This window comes from Sphaerodactylus townsendi, linkage group LG01 (genome assembly GCF_021028975.2).
Source record: "Sphaerodactylus townsendi isolate TG3544 linkage group LG01, MPM_Stown_v2.3, whole genome shotgun sequence".
NCBI lineage: Eukaryota > Metazoa > Chordata > Lepidosauria > Squamata > Sphaerodactylidae > Sphaerodactylus > Sphaerodactylus townsendi.
The window spans coordinates 766,711-784,216 of NC_059425.1; positions in this window are offsets into that span (position 1 = coordinate 766,711).

Below are 17,506 nucleotides of genomic sequence, written 5' to 3' on the forward strand. Positions count from 1 at the left end.
TTCTTCAGCACCAGGAATGACACACGCTGAGGTGGTGCAAGAGCAGGGTCTGCGCGGGGTCATCAAAAGGTTCCACCCCCCCACCCCTTCTCCCACCCCTCAATGCTTAACCTGGGTTAATGGTTTCCAGTTTCCAGATCTGCGCGGGGTCATCAAAAGGTGCCGTTTCTTCAGCGCCAGGAATGATGCACGCTGAGGTGGTGCAAGAGCGGCAGCGTCAGGGCAGTTGGGTGGTTGCCGCCCTTGCAAGTGGGGAGCACCGCTGGACCCCGCGCTACTTTCCCGGAGTAGCGCGCAGCAGAAGGTAAGTGGGGAAAGCCCCCATATGTCCCAGCTCGGCCTCTGCGCTCAGCAGAGGCAAATTTACTGGAGGTCCCTGGCCCCTCGATGATGCGGCTGGCCTCCCACTTTCGGGCCCAGGAGCTGCTTTGGCTCCTGGCGCCTTCAGCCTGGTGGAGAACACTCTCCTGCCAAGCTGTCCGGGCCTCTGCGCGGGGACCTTAGGGGAATTCCGCTGGGGCCTGTAAGACTGAGTTTATTCCACTGGGCCTTTGGGGAGACCAGCCGCTGAAGGGTGCCCCAGCTCCCTCCCCTTTGCTTTCTATGGGTCCTAACATCGTCAAGACCCATTATTCTCTCTTTATTTCTTTTTAGGAGGGTCATGTAAAGGGTTTCAGTAAGGGAAGCGCTGTTTTAGGATTAAAATTGCCATGTTTATATTGTATTTATGTTTTATATATGATGTTTTTACCATGATGTTTTTGTGCACGCCACTGAGCCCTTCCGAGGGGACTAAGAGGCGGTATTATGGTAAAATCTAATAAAAAATAAAAAAATAAATAAAATAAAATAATGTGATATTGTTCTTACAAGGAATCTTATACTTCATTTCTCCAGCGTTGCTCCACATGCATTAATATGGCATTACATCCAATTTACTGAGAGACTTTAAGTCAAGAGATGGAATAAGTGTTGGAGGAATCCAGCAATGTTAGAGCCACCACAAGCAATACTGGAACGCTCACAGACTCATAAAAGTGTTCTGCTTTCATTTTAGAATATCACAAGCTCATATTAGGTGCTGTCCTTCAATTCACTGGAATTGGATCATTTGTTTAAAAATGGGTCACAACTTCTGTGAATGGCAAAGTGATCTCTGACTTATGAAAGTTTGTGCTAAACTATAATTTGTTCTCCCTAATAGCCCAGATCAAGCTAATCTCATCAGAGACTGGAAGCTAAGCAAGATTAGTTGTAGTTGGATATGAGTTGGATATGATAAGTAGTTGGATATGAGACCAATATGAACAACAGGAGTTGCTGTGCAGAAGGCAATAGCAAACCATCTCTGCTTATCTTATGGCTTGATAATCCCAAGAAATGGAACTTTATGAGTCACCAGGCATTATTTACAAACTTCACAGCACACACTTTACCTTGAGGTGCTATTGGCCTCTGGGTTCATCTTCTGTAGGGCCATTTTGATGTCTTCATTTTGTATCTAGTAATATTACTTTCCACTTTACAAAAGTTACAGATTTTATGCACAGTGTCTTAAATCTTCAGCTGCATTTCTCTGAGGCCGTTTCCGCACGGCCCCCCAGGCGCCCCCACGCCGGCAAGAATTCTGCCGGCGTAGGGGCGGAGGCCGTTCGCACGCAAGCGGGCGGGCGGCCTCAGGAGAGGCCGGCGGAAGACAGGCGGCTCCGCATGGAGCCGCCTCTGCCCCCTTCCCTTTCCCACTCACCTTGTCCCCGTGCGATGCAGGCCTGCTGGCCTCCTGAAGCCCACGCCCATGCTCTGCCTTCCAGACCTGTCCAGGGGCGGGAGGACGAGTGAGGAGGAGGCTTCGGAGGCCAGCAGGAACCAACGGCGGGGACAAGGTGAGTGGAGACAAATGAAAGATAACTGCGATGTTCCAGGCGGATTGCTGTGCTAAGCAGCGCTTCGCAGGAAAGGCGCTGTTCCACTCAAAACAACCTAACCCTTTAAAGAGGTTGTTTTTAGGAGCAAGCCTGGCCAGCTGCCCTGAGGGAGAGGAAGCGCAGCCAGGTGCGGCGCTGCTGCAATGACTTTCAGCTTAGCGCCCGCCTGTGCAATCTTGGCTGGCCGACACTGGGGAGGCGGCGTTTTTACCGCCCAGAGGCCCGGACCCGTTTTGGCTATCTTGCGGAAACGGCCTGAGATAGCAGTCTTGTTGCTGACTGAGATAGCAGTCTTGTTGCTGACTGAGATAGGAGTCTTGTTGCTGACTGTCTTCTGATAGACCATTTGATATGTCAGACTAAATGTGGAATGCTCTGTTGGCTAGAAACGCTTCAGCAGAATCATTTGAAATCTTTCCACACCTAAAGATGGGCACTGGTTTTGCGGACCACAAAAGTACCAAAGCTGGTTGGAATTCGCACAAAATGGGATTTAAGCTAAAAAAGGGACAACCTGCCTAAATCGGAATGTTTGTAAAAACATTTTTAATTCCTCCTCCCTTTACCACAATGTTGCTCACTCACTGCGGCTCCTATCAAAGTGAGTTCGCGAAGCTGCCGCGAGGGGTTTCCCCCCTTTTTTGTTATTTGTAGAATCAATGCATTGGCTAGTGTACCCACAAGGACAGAAAATCTTGGCTGGATTTGCCCTTGCCCAATATCTGCCGTGCAAAATAGCCTACCACTCTTTTCTTAAAGGGATTAAAGCAAAGACAATAAGAACATAAGAATAAGCCAGCTGGATCAGACCAGAGTCCATCTAGTCCAGCTCTCTGCTACTTGCAGTGGCCCACCAGGTGCCTTTGGGAGCTCACCTGCAGGATGTGAAAGCAATGGCCTTCAGCGGCTGTTGCTCCCGAGCACCTGGTCTGTGTAGGCGACTTGCAATCTCAGATCCAAGAGGGATCAAGATTGGTAGCCATAGGTCGACTTCTCCTCCGCAAATCTGTCCAAAGCCCTTGCCGAAATGCATCCAGGTTAGTAGCCATGCTGCCTCCCGCCAGCAGCGGCATCTTCGACACCAATCACGCGTTGTGGCGAAGAAGTATTTCGCTTTGTACTCACCTCTGCGCGGAAGCCTGCTTTCCACCTCCGACATGAAGCTAAGAGACAAAGAACTTGCTAAATGTGAACGACTTCGCTGCTCCTACCAGTACTGCAGGTTCTAATGCCATTTATTCCTCTGACTAACCTCTCTCCAAAGTCAGATCCAGCCACTCCCTGACAGCACATTAACTGAAGTGTCTTGCATGTTCAAGTACTTGCCCATCGATAGTGACTGAGCGGGACTCATGTTGATCCCTTCTCTCTTGTCTTTCCCTGGAAAGGAAAGGCTCCCCTTTGTCTTGGGATATTAAGTATCACTCTGCATAACACTGAGAGCCCCTTTTCCCTATAAGTAGCCCTCTTGTCCAACTCAGTGTTCAATGACTCTTGATACCTTTCTGCCTGTGAATATTGTCCCCAACATGTTGTTTCTTCTTCTAACAGAGCTCGTGTGGGTTGCTCAGCTCTGTTCATCAAACCAAAGCCTCTCCAGGATATAACCATACCCGCCTCCCTGGCTTTCTAATTCTATCTCCAAAGCTGTGCCTTCAACTCTGCCATGGAGGTTCTGCTGCTTTGTGAGTTCTGCTGCTTTGATTACTGTGTTAGCACGTATTTTTATCATTTTCTTTAAAATAAAAGCGTTGAAAGCACTATCTCTGCGTATTTTGCTTGCAGCAGCTTAACTTTGATAGCACCATAGTAAAGGTCTATTCCATAACTCTGGAACACCCATTTGCGGTGCTGGTGGAATGCACCTGCCTGGCAGGCAGAAAATCCCCAGTTCAATATTCAGCATCTCCAGCTAAAAGGACCAGGCAGTAGTTGATGGGAAAGACCTCAGCCTGAAACTTTGTAGAGCAGCTGCTAGTCTGAGCTGACAATACTTCTGTTGATGGACCAGTAGTCTGATTCAATATAAGCAGTTTCACATGTGTACCTTGAAGAAGAACTAGCATATTGTTCGCCCAATTGGGCTTCCCTTCCTTCCTTCCTTCCTTCCTTCCTTCCTTCCTTCCTTCCTTCCTTCCTTCCTTCCTTCCTTATTCCAGTCTTCCTTCCTTCCTTCCTTCCTTCCTTCCTTCCTTCCTTCCTTCCTTCCTTCCTTCCTTCCTTCCTCCCTCCCTCCCTCCCATCCTCCCTCCCTCCCTCCCTCCCTCCCTCACTGGTGTTTTCCCCATATATCCTGGGATAAAGAGGTGAAACATCCCAGTTTGGCCATGACTTCCGCATGGCTTCTGGGCCAAAATCAGGAAAAAAAACCCCCCCACAAGATTTCCTTTATCCTGTGGCTTTCAAAAAACGATGAAATTGGGGGTTCTTTTGAAAAACCCTGGGCCGCTCCTGCTCCCGCTCCCATGCAAATACCACAGGAGATGGACCAGTTTATTTTCCCCACCTCGCTGCCTGCTCTCCCCACTCCACAGCGACAGCCAATCAGAATGTCGGGGAAATGGGAACGTTTGCACATGTGCAGGAATCTACGTAAACTACGTAAATGTATGTAAATGTTCATGTGGAAAATGAAAATAAACCTGGGGCTCGTGCTGCATAATTCACTGGAATTTTTTCCTCCTGGCCTGAATGCACTGACGGGGCAGCTGTGCGAAGGGAGAAACCGAGATACAAACAACCCAGTATGTTTGATCCCGGTTTCCCCTCGGGATATTATGTCCATGGGGAAAATGCCACTGTCACTCTACTGTGCAGCTTTGTTCACTTCCCAAAATATTTTAAATTTATTTTATTTATTCATTAGATTTATTAGCTGCCCTCCCCTGGGGGCTCAGGGTAGCGTACAACATAACAAAGCTATAGTGTAACAATATTAAAAACCTACAACAATACAGTACTTTGAAATAAAATCAGAAAACCTCAGATGGCAATTTAGCCCACTACACTCAGTGCATTGCCCTTGATACCTTTCTGCAGGCCTCTCAATGCATTGCCTTTTCCGCCTCCAATTCTGGCTCATTGCTGTGTGGATAGATAAGGTTCAAAATGCTGACTCTCAGAAGCTATGACCTCTTTTCCCTGTGACATTTTGAAGCCACAGGACTGTATACAAATGATCTGTGCTAACTTGGCAGATCTGATAAAAGGTTGACACAGTGTTCTTCTGAATATTAAAAGCCAGTCGCAAGAGTTCTCAGTTCTTACTTTTCCAACGGTTCAGAATTAAATCAGAAAACAGCATCGGTGTAATTAAAGCCAAAGTTATTCCATGAGGAACACCAGGTGCTTTCATTCAACAGTTCCATCATAGCCCCAGGACCCAACTTTCTCCTGAAAGCATCACTTCAGACTTCATCCATTAATTAAAAAAAAAGATCAAGGAAGGTGAATACTGGTCTTACTATATTTGTATCAAAAGCTAAAAGCTTGATTTACGAACGACCCCATGCTGCCTCTGTCTTCTTCCAGTCCGTGTAAAACACAGATTTGTAAAACATGCATACATATGCACATACCAAATAGGGCCTAGGAGTGCAGATATCCATGTGGGGCTTAGCGATCTCCTAGAATTGCTACTACAGAGATCAGTTCTCCTGGTAAACATGGCTGCTTTAGATGTTGGAATGTCTGGCGTTGTGTCCTGCGATACATTCCCTTCCCTCTCCCACACCCAACCTCTCCCAGCTTCGTTCCTAAATTTCCAGGAATTTCCCAACCTAGAACTGGAAAATGTAGAATGTTAGTTTCACCGAATATCATTCACATGATCTCAAAAGGCCTCCCTCTTTTCCATCAAATCCACCATGAATCCCGCAAAGAATCTGCTATCGTTTTTCACCATCTTCGAGAAAGTCGTGGATGTAGGATGCAGATATACATTATTTTGTCATGTTTTAAATGTTTCCAATTGTGTCGTGAATGTCGTAAGCTACCCCGAGCCCAAAAAGGAGAGAGGCGGTATATTAAATGCGACAAATAAAACAATGGAGAAATGAGTTCTGGTTTCCAACATCAACAGAGCTTGATTTTGTTTTGTTTTGTTCCATCCGTACATCCCTTCCTTTTTAGTGGGGGTGGGGGGAGTGGGGAGATTTTAGATTGCTTTGGATGTTTTAGGATGGGGTTTTATTGTGATTTTATAGCTGCTGGATTTTCCTGTTGTGATTTTTCGGTGGTTTGGTTTTTCTTGTAACCGGCCCTGAGACCTTGGTAAAGGGGGGAGAATAAATGCAAACAAACAAAAAACAAACAAATAAATAAACGCATGGAATGGGTGGGTGGGTGGATGGGTGGGTGGGTGGATGGATGGATGGATGGATGGATGGATGGATGGATGGATGGATGGATGGATGGATGGATGGATGGATGGATGGATGGATGGATGGATGATGGATGGATGGATGGATGGATGGATGGATGGATGGATGGATGGATGATGGATGATGGATGGATGGATGGATGGATGGATGGATGGATGGATGGATGGATGGATGGATGGATGGATGGATGGATGGATGGATGGATGGATGGATGGATGGATTCTTTTATTTCTTGCCTTTTCCTAGTGAGGACCCAAAAGTGACGGACGTTGTCCGCCTTGCCTTCATTTTATTATTGGCCAGAACAGCTCTCAGATAACACCAATTGTTTGCTGAATAAGAAAGGACCTTTGGAGGCAGACAGCTAATTGGGTGTCTAAATGCCACTTAACATTAAAGGTCTCATTCCAGTAAGGTGCAGAGCTGCACCCTACTTAGAATTGTAATATTCTAAAATGAAAGAGGAAAGAAAGACACCCAGATGCAAAGGATTAGTAAAATACAGATAATAACAAAACATGCAGAGTTTCCAACAATTTGTCACATGATGCATCTATGAAATGTTAGGTTCTGTGGTCCGCAGATGCCTCATGACCCCAAGGCTCCTTGAGAACCTGTATAAAAAGCTCTAACTTTGCTGACCTCTTCAACCAGCTTCTTTTTCCACCATTTGACTCCTTCTCTTTGAGCTCCTTGGTAAGTTGGATTTAACTCGACATCAGTGTATGGGAAATCTTTAGGAAATTAGGTTTTAGATCTTTGGTGTGAATTATAGGCGCAGAACCCAAGTGGTTCCTGCAGGCGTGGTTGCCAGCGAGGACATTTTGAAACAGGACGAAAACATTCAAAGGCTCTCATGGAAATTTAACTCCATCCCAGTGAATTTGGTTGGGCCTGAAGGAAAGGTGTTCTGCCTCCTTAAATTGATTTAGAGGCCGCGTGATGCTTCATTCTGAGGCAGATCCTTTTTATTTGGGAAATGAATTCTGTGGCAAAGACCTTTGGTGAGATTTCATAAAGAAAGAGTACCTGCCCAAACCTGTGTGGGTTAAGTGTTGTCAAGTTGCTTCCAACTCATGGTGACTCTGTGAATCAGTGTCCTCCAAATTATCCTATCATTATCAGCCTTGCTCAGGTTTTGCAAACTGAAGGTCACGGCTTCCTTTACAGAGTCAATCAGTCTCATGTTGTGTGTTCTTTTCCCGCCGCTCCAACCTTTCCTTGCAGTGTCTGTTGTCCTCTCATTATGGATGTCAGCCTAAGTTCAGACATTTTAGGGAGAGTTCAGGCTTGATTTGGAAGAAGAAGAAGAAGGAGGAGGAGGAGGAGGAGGAGGAGGAGGAGGAGGAGGAGGAGGAGGAGGAGGAGGAGGAGGAGGAGGAGGAGGAGGAGGAGAAGAAGAAGAAGAAGAAGAAGAAGAAGAAGAAGAAGAAGAAGAAGAAGAAGAAGAAGAAGAAGAAGAAGAAGAAGAAGAAGAAGAAGAAGAAGAAGAAGAAGAAGAAGAAGAAGAAGAAGAAGAAGGGATTCGACATACCCCGTCTTTCTATACGATAAGGAGTCTCAAGGTGGCTTACAAACTCTGGCGGTTTCTGCACGGGCTGAAAGCAACGGCTTCAGCCCGGTAAAACACCGTTTTGGCGGGGGCCGGCTTCCATCCGCTGCCATGCGAACGGCAGCGGGTGGAAGTTGGCGTTTTCCCCTCCCCTCCCCTCCCCTCTGGTGCTTCAGCCATCGCTGTGGCCATGGGGGCGTGTCCCCTTCCCTCCTCAGAGCGACGATAGAGCAACGCGGCTGCCAGCAGAAGGTAACGAGGCATTTGGGGCCGGGGAGGGGAATACGCGGCTGTGCAGAGCTTGCTCCCACAAATGCGCATCCCATGGGGCCGTTTGTGCGAACGGCCCCACAGCCTGCATCGGCATGATTAATGCCGATGCAGGGTCTCTCCCTTGGCTGTGCAGAAACCGCTTCTGTCAGTGTGGAGTTGGACTGATGTAGGTGATCACTCTGCCAGCATAAGGGACAAATACACTAGTGGAAGGGCTGTTTCTGGCAGCAAGGCGAAATGTAAGTACACCGCACCCAACCAGGAAGCTGCTGTGTATTCCCGGTCCTCTCCACCATAGGAGTCCATGCTGGCACAGTTAGAGAAGTTTGGGGGTCTTCCTGAGGTAGAGCTGATTTTGGTCCATTTCCACATTTCCAGTTTAGCTTTGTGTTGACCAGGAATTTAGGCCACATTTTAGTGTGGCACAACCCATTGGGCACCACTGGATTTTGAGGTTGGATGGAAAGGAGTGGGGTTTTTTCCTTATTCTTTTGTGTGTGTGTGTGTGTGTGTGTGTGTGTTTTGCTTTTCAAGCTCCCTGCACTGCTTGAAACCCCTTAGGAGGTGGTGCAGCTGCATTGTGGTGAAACCGTCCCTGTCCACCACAGATCTAACCACCCCTTTGGATTAGGCTGCCTGCATATATTTTCCACAATAAAAAAAAAATCTGGCAAGACCATTCTAAGATGCCAACAAACCAATCAGCTCTGATTGTGGGTATTTATCCATAATATGTTAATGTTATAGTTTTGGAGTTCTGAATTCTGACCAAATATGTCGATAGATTTCTAGTTTCCTACTAAATCGCCCACTCTGTGAAAAGAGGGTGGGGAATCCTACAAATCAAGTCTTAATAATTAGGAATAAAATAACAAATTATTACCTAACACTTGGGATTTGTGGTATATGTGTCTCATTCCTAAATGTTATGTTTATGCTCTTAGATTTCTATTCCCGTTTGCATGTACCTTGACCCCACTTTCCCATGATTTCTTTCAGGCTAAACCACGTCATCTCCAACATGGCATTCGGCTGTGGTGTGTCCTCCTACGGCGTCCCATCTAGATGTATCAGCCCACTGTACAGTGCCCAGTCTTGTGGCATTCCTTCCTGCACCATCCCCTGCGGACCAATTTTCCCAATGGGCAGCACACAATCTCGCAGACTCTTGCCCTACTCCTTCGAGGGTGGACTGGCTGGCCCACTGTGCAGCATTCCTTCTGAAAGAGTTTCACCTTCTGTCATCCCAATTGCTCCTCTTTGTAGTGTCCCATCTCCCAGTAGCCCATGCTACACCATCTCAAGCAGGCCAGTCTGCAATGTTCCTTCCCCCTGCCCCACACGTTGCCCATTCCCAATAGGGCCCATTGCTCCATTATGCAGTGTCCCATATTCCACTATTCCATCCTGCCCAGTCCCATGTGAACCCATCACCCCAATGTACACTGTTCTGTCTCCCTGTTCCCCACCATGCCCTTTCCCAAGAGCACCTGTTTCTCCACTGTGCATTGTCCCCTCTTCTAGCATCCCATCCTGTCCTGTTCCATCTGGTCCCATCATTCCACTCTGCAGTGATCAACCTTTCAGTGCTCCAACCTATGGTTTCCCCTCGGGACCCATTCTTTCCATAGACAGTGCTGAGCCTTCATGCCTCCCATGTGAAACAATTACCCCTTGGTGCTGTGTTCCATCTCCCAATATCCCATCCTGCATCCAAGGTGAATCAATTTACCCACTCCCCAGTGCCTCACCTTGCGGCCCCTGCTATTATGCCTGCTAACTCACCAAGGAATGACTCCTCCTCACAAGATTACAAGACACTGAAGACTATGTTGTGAGTTCATCACAACATTTCTGGATATTGGGTAAAAAGGAGGTGAATGTCCACAAATCTAACAGAGGTTTCCTTGCTGTGGAATCTCACTCTTCATTTTCAGTTGGAATTTACTGGGGGAATTTCTCTATATTAAATTTCATTTCTGAGTTATTGACCAGTGGTAGCTGCTACATTGTGTCCAAGCCATCATGGAAAATGGTATTTACATTCCCATGCTAGTGGCCCATTTGGACAACTCATTGAAACTTCCTTCTGGGCCATGACTAAACTCAGCTCATGGTTTCTCCCATATGTCTGTAATGGACAACAACCAAGATGTATGATGGGAATTATTATCAGAAAACTGATCCGTTATAGCATGTTTGTCACTGTCTCATTAAAGAGGGCTGCTATTTGATTTCCTGGACTTGTGGCATCTAGACAGTCATCGTCTCATTTGGAAGACATCACTTGAAGAATGACTTCAGGACAATACAAGATGCAACTCTTGCTTCCATAATCACAGTTTTGGAATAGTTGAAGCCGAGGCCAATAGTACCTTAGAGGCCAATCAGATTTTCAGGATATACTCTTTCGAGAGTCAAAGCTGTCTTCATTAGATAAGTTTTGGAATAGCAATACATAGAAGCATAATGAAGACCTGTCTGTCTATTTTGTTTCACAAAAATTCATGGCAATGCCACTCAATGATGCTTCCATTTATCCATTGGATCCATCCCGAATGTCTATCTTGACTTTGAATTATTTTCTGGTGAAAGTTGAAAAAAAAGCTGTTCATGAGCTCTTTAAAACTGCAAATGTGTGCAGTCCATCCAACTCCATGCTTCCTTTTCAATAAAGTCTATCCTACTGCACCAAAGAAATGTTTTTTTGTATTTTTTAAAAAATCATCACATGGGAAAGTCTGATTTGTTACATAGCACCATAATGACATCACACCGGCTTCATCTAGAAGTGGTTACTAATTTTTTCTGAGTGCCGAGAAGGGGTTACTAAAGCAACCTCCCTGCCCAATAGGGACTGGAGGTGTGTGTGTGCAGCGGCGCCACTGTTTGAATCCCACCATCATCGGAACCTGTTATTAAAATTTTTGGATCCCACCACTGGGAGTACCACCTGAAATGAGAACACCGATCATCAATTCCTGGGTGAAACTCAAAGTACTTGCCAATAGCAATTTAACCCAAAGATAAAATTATAGGGAAAGGAAGTGATGGCCTGGAGTGTGAGTTCCAGAGGGATGGGTTGACTACTGTATGAGACAGAATGCTGGACTAGACTGACCAACTGATCTGATCTGGCAGGGTTCTTATGTTCACATGAAACTCAGCCTCTATGCCCTATTGTTGGACCTCCAGAAGAACTGGTTTGCCACTGTGTGAGACAGGATGCTAGACTAGATGAATCACTGGTCTGATCCAGTAAGGCTCTTCTGATGTTCTTATGAAGTTCTTAGCCTCTATCCCCTATTGTTGGACCTCCAGAGAATCGGGAGATAGAATGCTGGACTAGATGGATCACTGGTCTGATCCAGTAAGGCTCTTCTGATATTCTTATGAAGGTCTTAGCTGTTACCCGAAATGGTGAGAGTCTGTCCCTTTTAGAGTTGGGGAATTAGCAATTGGTTAAGCAGAAAGTTGGGCAAGCTCAACATCATTGTTGCCTATGTATACCAAGGTCAGCTTTTGCAAGAAATCTGTAGAAGAGCAAAATAAAGTTTAACAAATTTATTTAGGGATAATACGGGTACACTAGTGCATAATAACCAAAGCAACAGAACACGCACAAAATTCTAGGCTATAAGCAGTGCTGAGCTACAAGGGGATGTGGGGGTGCGCCGTGCACCGGGCCTGTGCCTGAGGGGTGTGGAAAATCACCCCCAGGCCCCTCCCCCTTTCCTGCTCCCCTGCAGTGCCCCCCTTCCCTGTGGCAGCCCACCCCCACCCCCTTCCCACACTTACCTTAGTTCCTTTTCTTTTTCAGAACTTTTTCAGGCTGCAGAAGGCCTGTTTGCAGTAAAAACGGCCTGAGGAACTACAGTTCCCAGGAGATCTTGGGGCTCACAAGGTCTCCTGGGAAGTATAATTCCCATCGGGACATTTTTACTCTGAACAGGCCTTTTGCAGCCTGAAAAAGTTCTGAAAAAGAAAAGGAACTAAGGTAAGTGTGGGAAGGGGGGAAGGGGGGTGCCGTGGGGGCACTGCGGGGGGCCTGGGGGTGGAAAATTAGAATGTGCACCGGGCACAGTTTGGCCCAGCTATGCCTCTGGTGCTGAGAGGAGAGGTTTGGAATAAATGGAGGGAACTGAAGAGTAAGGGTTATAGTCACCTTATCTTGGTGTGGAAAGGTCTGGTGAAAAGAGCTGAGTGATCTGTGCTAGCCCTGGTAGAAGAACGAACAACACATTGGGGACAATATCAACAGACAGAGAGGTGTCCAGAGATATTGAACACTGGCTATGGGAAGAGAGGGCTTCTTACATGAGCAGCCTTATGGGCTAAGCTGGGAGTACCAAGAAGTCGGCGGAGGTCTGAGTCAATTTTAGCTGGAAAACAATCCGTTAGGTCTCGACACTTGAATCAATAAACGGACTCTGGATCTGATTAGTAGTGTTTATTAGAAGGTAATGAAGCACCCAGCTTATAGGAAACCAGTCCTGTCAGACCTGGCTTCAGCATCCCCCTTTATCCAGAAACCATCCCCCCTCCCATTTTCCCAAAGAATGTGAGAGTTACATTGGAACCTAGGCACCCCCAGGTCAGTGGCAGATAGAGATAAAGCCACTTGGACTCTCAGTCACCTAGATACAATCACCGTCTATTTTATAGCCCTGGCCTGGAGTCAGGAATGCACCTCAATCAACTAGGTGCCATCCCTGAAACAATGGCAATGTAAACAAGGTGGTCGTTACAAAGAGATTAGTCAGAGGAAGAAGTTTTGGGTTAATGCAGTACTGACAGAAACACTTGGGGCAAACACATTAACAAGTCCTTTATCTTCCCAAGATGGATAGTCCAGGCTGGAGATGGAAACTCCTTCCAAAGCAGAGGTATGTTTCCTCTTAATCCCTTTAGGAAGGGTGTAAGGCAGATACTTAGCATGGCAGATACTGGGCGAGGGCAAGTCCAGACAAGCTCTTATTGTTAAAATTGTCAGGTCAGGATGCCAGAATAGTAATTAATACCAGCATTGCTGGAAACAGAAAAGGAATATATGAGTCTGCATTGTGCTGATTTATCTGCATGATCTGCTGAGTTCCCAACAGGCACTGGAGAATCCAGGATAAAACTTCAGTTTCCATCATGAGCATAGTTGGGATTTTACTTTGAAGTTCTCCATATTTAAATTTGAACTAACTTTGATTTATTTTGACTTTTTATAAAAAAAAACCCCTATAATACCAACACTCAATGATCAGTAAAGTCACAATATATAAGAATAAAAATAAAATAGAATCACACAGTTGGAAGAGACCCCAAGGGCCATCAGGTCGAATCCCCTGCAATACAGGAACACACAATCAAAGCACCCCTGAAAGATGGTCATCCAAGCCTCTCTTTAAAAACCTCAAAAGTGCATTCCACTGTTGAACAACCTTTACTGTCAGTTTTTCCTGATGTTTAGGTGCAATTTTTTCCCCTTCACCTTGAACCCACAACTCCTGGTCCTAGTCTCTGGAGCAGCAGAAAACAAGCTCGCTCCCTCACCAATCTTAACATGGCTATCATACCAGATCTTTTATCATTTTGGTTGTCCTCCGATGTACCCATTCTACCTCGTCAATATCCTTCTTGAATTGCAGTGGCCAGAACTCCACGATGAAGATCAACCATTGATGAGCACCCTTTGAGTTCGGTCAGTCAACCAATTACAAATCCATCTAATAGTAGCATTGTCTAGTCCACATTTCACTAGCTAACTTGCGAGAATATTATGGAGCCCCTTGTCAAAAGCTTTACTAAAATCAAGGTATGCTACATCCAAGGTATGCTACATCCCTTCGCTAACCAAGTTTATAAAAAAAGAGATAAGATTAGTCTAATGACTTGTTTTTTAGAAACCTATACTGACTTTTTGTGATCACATTATTATTATACAAAATACATGGCAGCCAGGTATCACTGTCAGTGTTGGTCTACGTCACCATCGAGCCCCAGCCAGGGGCCTAGGATGTTGTGACATATCGGTGAAGGATGTTTGCAGAGCCCAGCAGCGCGGCTTTTTGAAGTTGACAGATGTTGATTTTGTTGATGTTAATTTGTTTCAAGTGCTGCCCCAGGTCTTTTGGGACAGTACCCAGTGCGCCAATGACCACTGGCACCACTGCTGCTGGTTTGTGCCAAAGGCGCTGGATCTCAATCTTTAGATCCAGATATTTCGCGAACTTTTCATGTTGTTTTTCATTGACCCTACTGTCATTGGGTATCGCGATATCAATGATCCACACCTTTTCTGGTTCGACAATGACAAGGACGATGACAATGTTGGGTGTGTTGTGCTGCAGGACTTTGTTTGTATACGAAAGTCCCACAGTATCTTGGCTTGCTGATTTTTGAGGACTTTTTCAGTTTGATGTTCCCACCAGTTGTTAGAGGTGGGCAAGTCATAATTTTTGCAAATGTTCCAGTGGACCATTTTGGCCACACTGTTGTGGCGGAGTTTGTTGTTGTTGTTGTTGTTGTTGTTGTTGTTGTTGTTGTTGTTGTTGTTGTTGTTGTTGTTGTTGTTGTTGTTGTTGTTGTTGTTGTTGTTGTTGTTGTTGATGATGATGATGATGATGTTGATGATGATGATGATGATGATGATGATGATGATGATGATGATGATGATGATGATGATGATGATGATGATGATGATGATGATGATGATGTTATTAATTCAATTTCAGTATACCGCCCCATCCCCAAAGGGCTCTTCTAAGTACTGGCAGACCATCTGTTTAATGATCTGCTTCAGAATCTTCCCTGGCATTGATGTCAGGCTGACTGAACCGTAATTATTAGAGTCCTCTTTTCCCCTTTTGAAGATGGGGATAACATTAGCCCTCCTCCAGTTCTCTGGAACTTCTCCTGTTCTCCAGGAGTTCTCAAAAATTATAGCAAGTGGTTCTGAGATTACATCTGCCAGTTCTCTTAATACCCTGGGGTGTAGTTCATCAGCCCCTGGAGATCTGAATTCGTTTAAAGTAGTCAGGTGTTCCTGCACTGTCTCTTTATTTATTCTGTGCTGAATTTCTCCTACTGTATCTTCTGTTTCATTTTCTCCTGGATGAGCACCATTTCCTTTTTGGGAAAAGACTGAGGCAAAAAAGGTGTTGAGTAGTTCTACCTTTGCTCCATCCCCTGCTTGCATTTTGCCATCTTCTCCATGCAATGACCCTATCCTATCTTTTTTCTTCCTTTTGCTATGGCCATAACCAAAAAATGACTTTTTTTGTTGTTTTTAACCTCTCTGGCAAGCCTCAGCTCATTTTGAGCTTCAGCTTTTCTGACTTTCTCCCTATACATCCTGGTTATTTGTTTGTAAGCCACCTTGAGTCTGCGTATAAGAGAGATTACAAATCAGGAGTGGAGCAAGGAGGATCTGCGCCCCCACCCCTCATCCCATTGGCGCTATGCCACTGTTACAAATACTGCTGATTTTGTCTGCACCAAGTACAGTTGATTTAAAAGTTTACCACTTGTTCCTTAACTATAACTAAAACAATCCCCTGTATGCAGCATGGGCTTACACCAATGGATTTAACCTCTTCCTTTACCTTAGATGAGAGAAGCCCCTCTCTCCACAGTTCTTCTATATTTATTATAAGGTAGATGGGACTCAGGAGAGCCACTGTGGATTAGTGGTTAAAGTGTGGGACTAGGACCTTGGAAACCCAGGTTCAAATTCCCACTCACACCATGGAAGTTTGCTCTGTGACCATGGGGTAGTCATACACCATCAGCTCTGACCAGGACAAGTATTTGGATGCGAGACTTCCAAGGAATACAGGGGCATGACATGACAGATTTTAGAGTCAGTATGACCCAATTACATCTAAGCATTATTAATTGAAAATGAAAACACCACGACCCTTTAGAGCATAAATGTTTATATCCTTCCCAAACCCTCACACAATAAAGGAAAAATTTGGTATCAGTTAACTAACATGTTCGAATCCATTATCCATCAATTCCCCAAATAATTATAGGTAGAGATTTTCATCCCAGAATTGGTCCTGGCAGGACTGTGCCTCGGAGGGGGTAAAAGAGCAGTTCATGGAACATTCCAGTCTGCTGGACTGAACATCACAAGACCTCATTATTAATAAGACTGAGTTACAATTTCTGAAGCTGCTTTCCTCAATTAACTCACGAGTGTTAAATGGTAGAAGAGTTTGGATTTATACCCCGCTTTTCTCTCCTGCACGGAGACTCAAGGTGGCCCCTATCCCCTACCCTAACAGGGGGAAGGAACCACCAACAGGTATTGTGGTACTGTGGTTTATCACTCTGAGCCAAACTTGCAATATGTTCTTTAGTTCTCTTCCTTTCTGAAACCAGCTTAAGCATCAATCATTTCTTGTTCCATATATGATAACATATACGGCATTGCGGCACTCACATGAGAAAATAATGTGATGGTCCAATAGTTGCTTTGACAATTCCTCTTTTGTGGGGTATCAGAATGTAAATTGACTGTTTCTGGTCTGAGGGACATAGTCTTGTTTTCCATATTTGTTGGCATATTCTTGTCAAGATTTTTTATGGATTCTGCTTCAGTTTCTTGGAATAGCCCATCTGTTCCTGGTAATTTGTTTCTCCCAGTTGCTCTTAGTGCAACTCTCATTTCACCATCTATGCAACCGTCACCTCCAGGCTAGACTACTGTAACTTGCTCTACGCGGGCTTGCCTTTAGCCATGATCCAAAAATTGAAACTCGTGCAAAATGCAGCAGCCAGGATCCTTACGGGAACCTCGAGCAGGGACCGGATTATGCCGGTCCTGTACCACCTGTACTAGCTGCTGATTGAGTACCAGGTCATGTTTAAAGTGTTGGTCTTGACCTTCAAAGCCATTCATGGCCTTGGACTGCATACCTGAGGGACCGCCTCTCCCCATATTGCCCTGATAGGCCCCTCTGCTCCTCAGAGGAGGAACTATTGGTGATCCCTGGACCAAAAGCGATCAGGCTGTCCTCTACAAGGGCCAGGGCCTTTACAGCCCTGGCCCCCACCTGGTGGAACAGGCTTCCAAAGGAGATCAGGGCCCTGCAGGACCTGCAGAGTTTTCAAAGGGCCTTCAAGATGGACCTGTTCCGCTAGGCATTTGGACAGCCTGATTAAGTACATCGCTACTGTTCCATCTGGCCTCCCATGAGCACAAGGGTGGGAAGGGGGTAGGAATATGATGCCATTTGATGTTTTCATGGTTCCTGGTTTTTATTAAGTGAACATTGAACTGGTCTTACATTGTGTTTTAAAGTAATATTTTAACATTGTTGTTCACCACCCTGAGCCAGTCGCGGGAGGGCAGTCTATAAGGTAAAGAAAGAAAG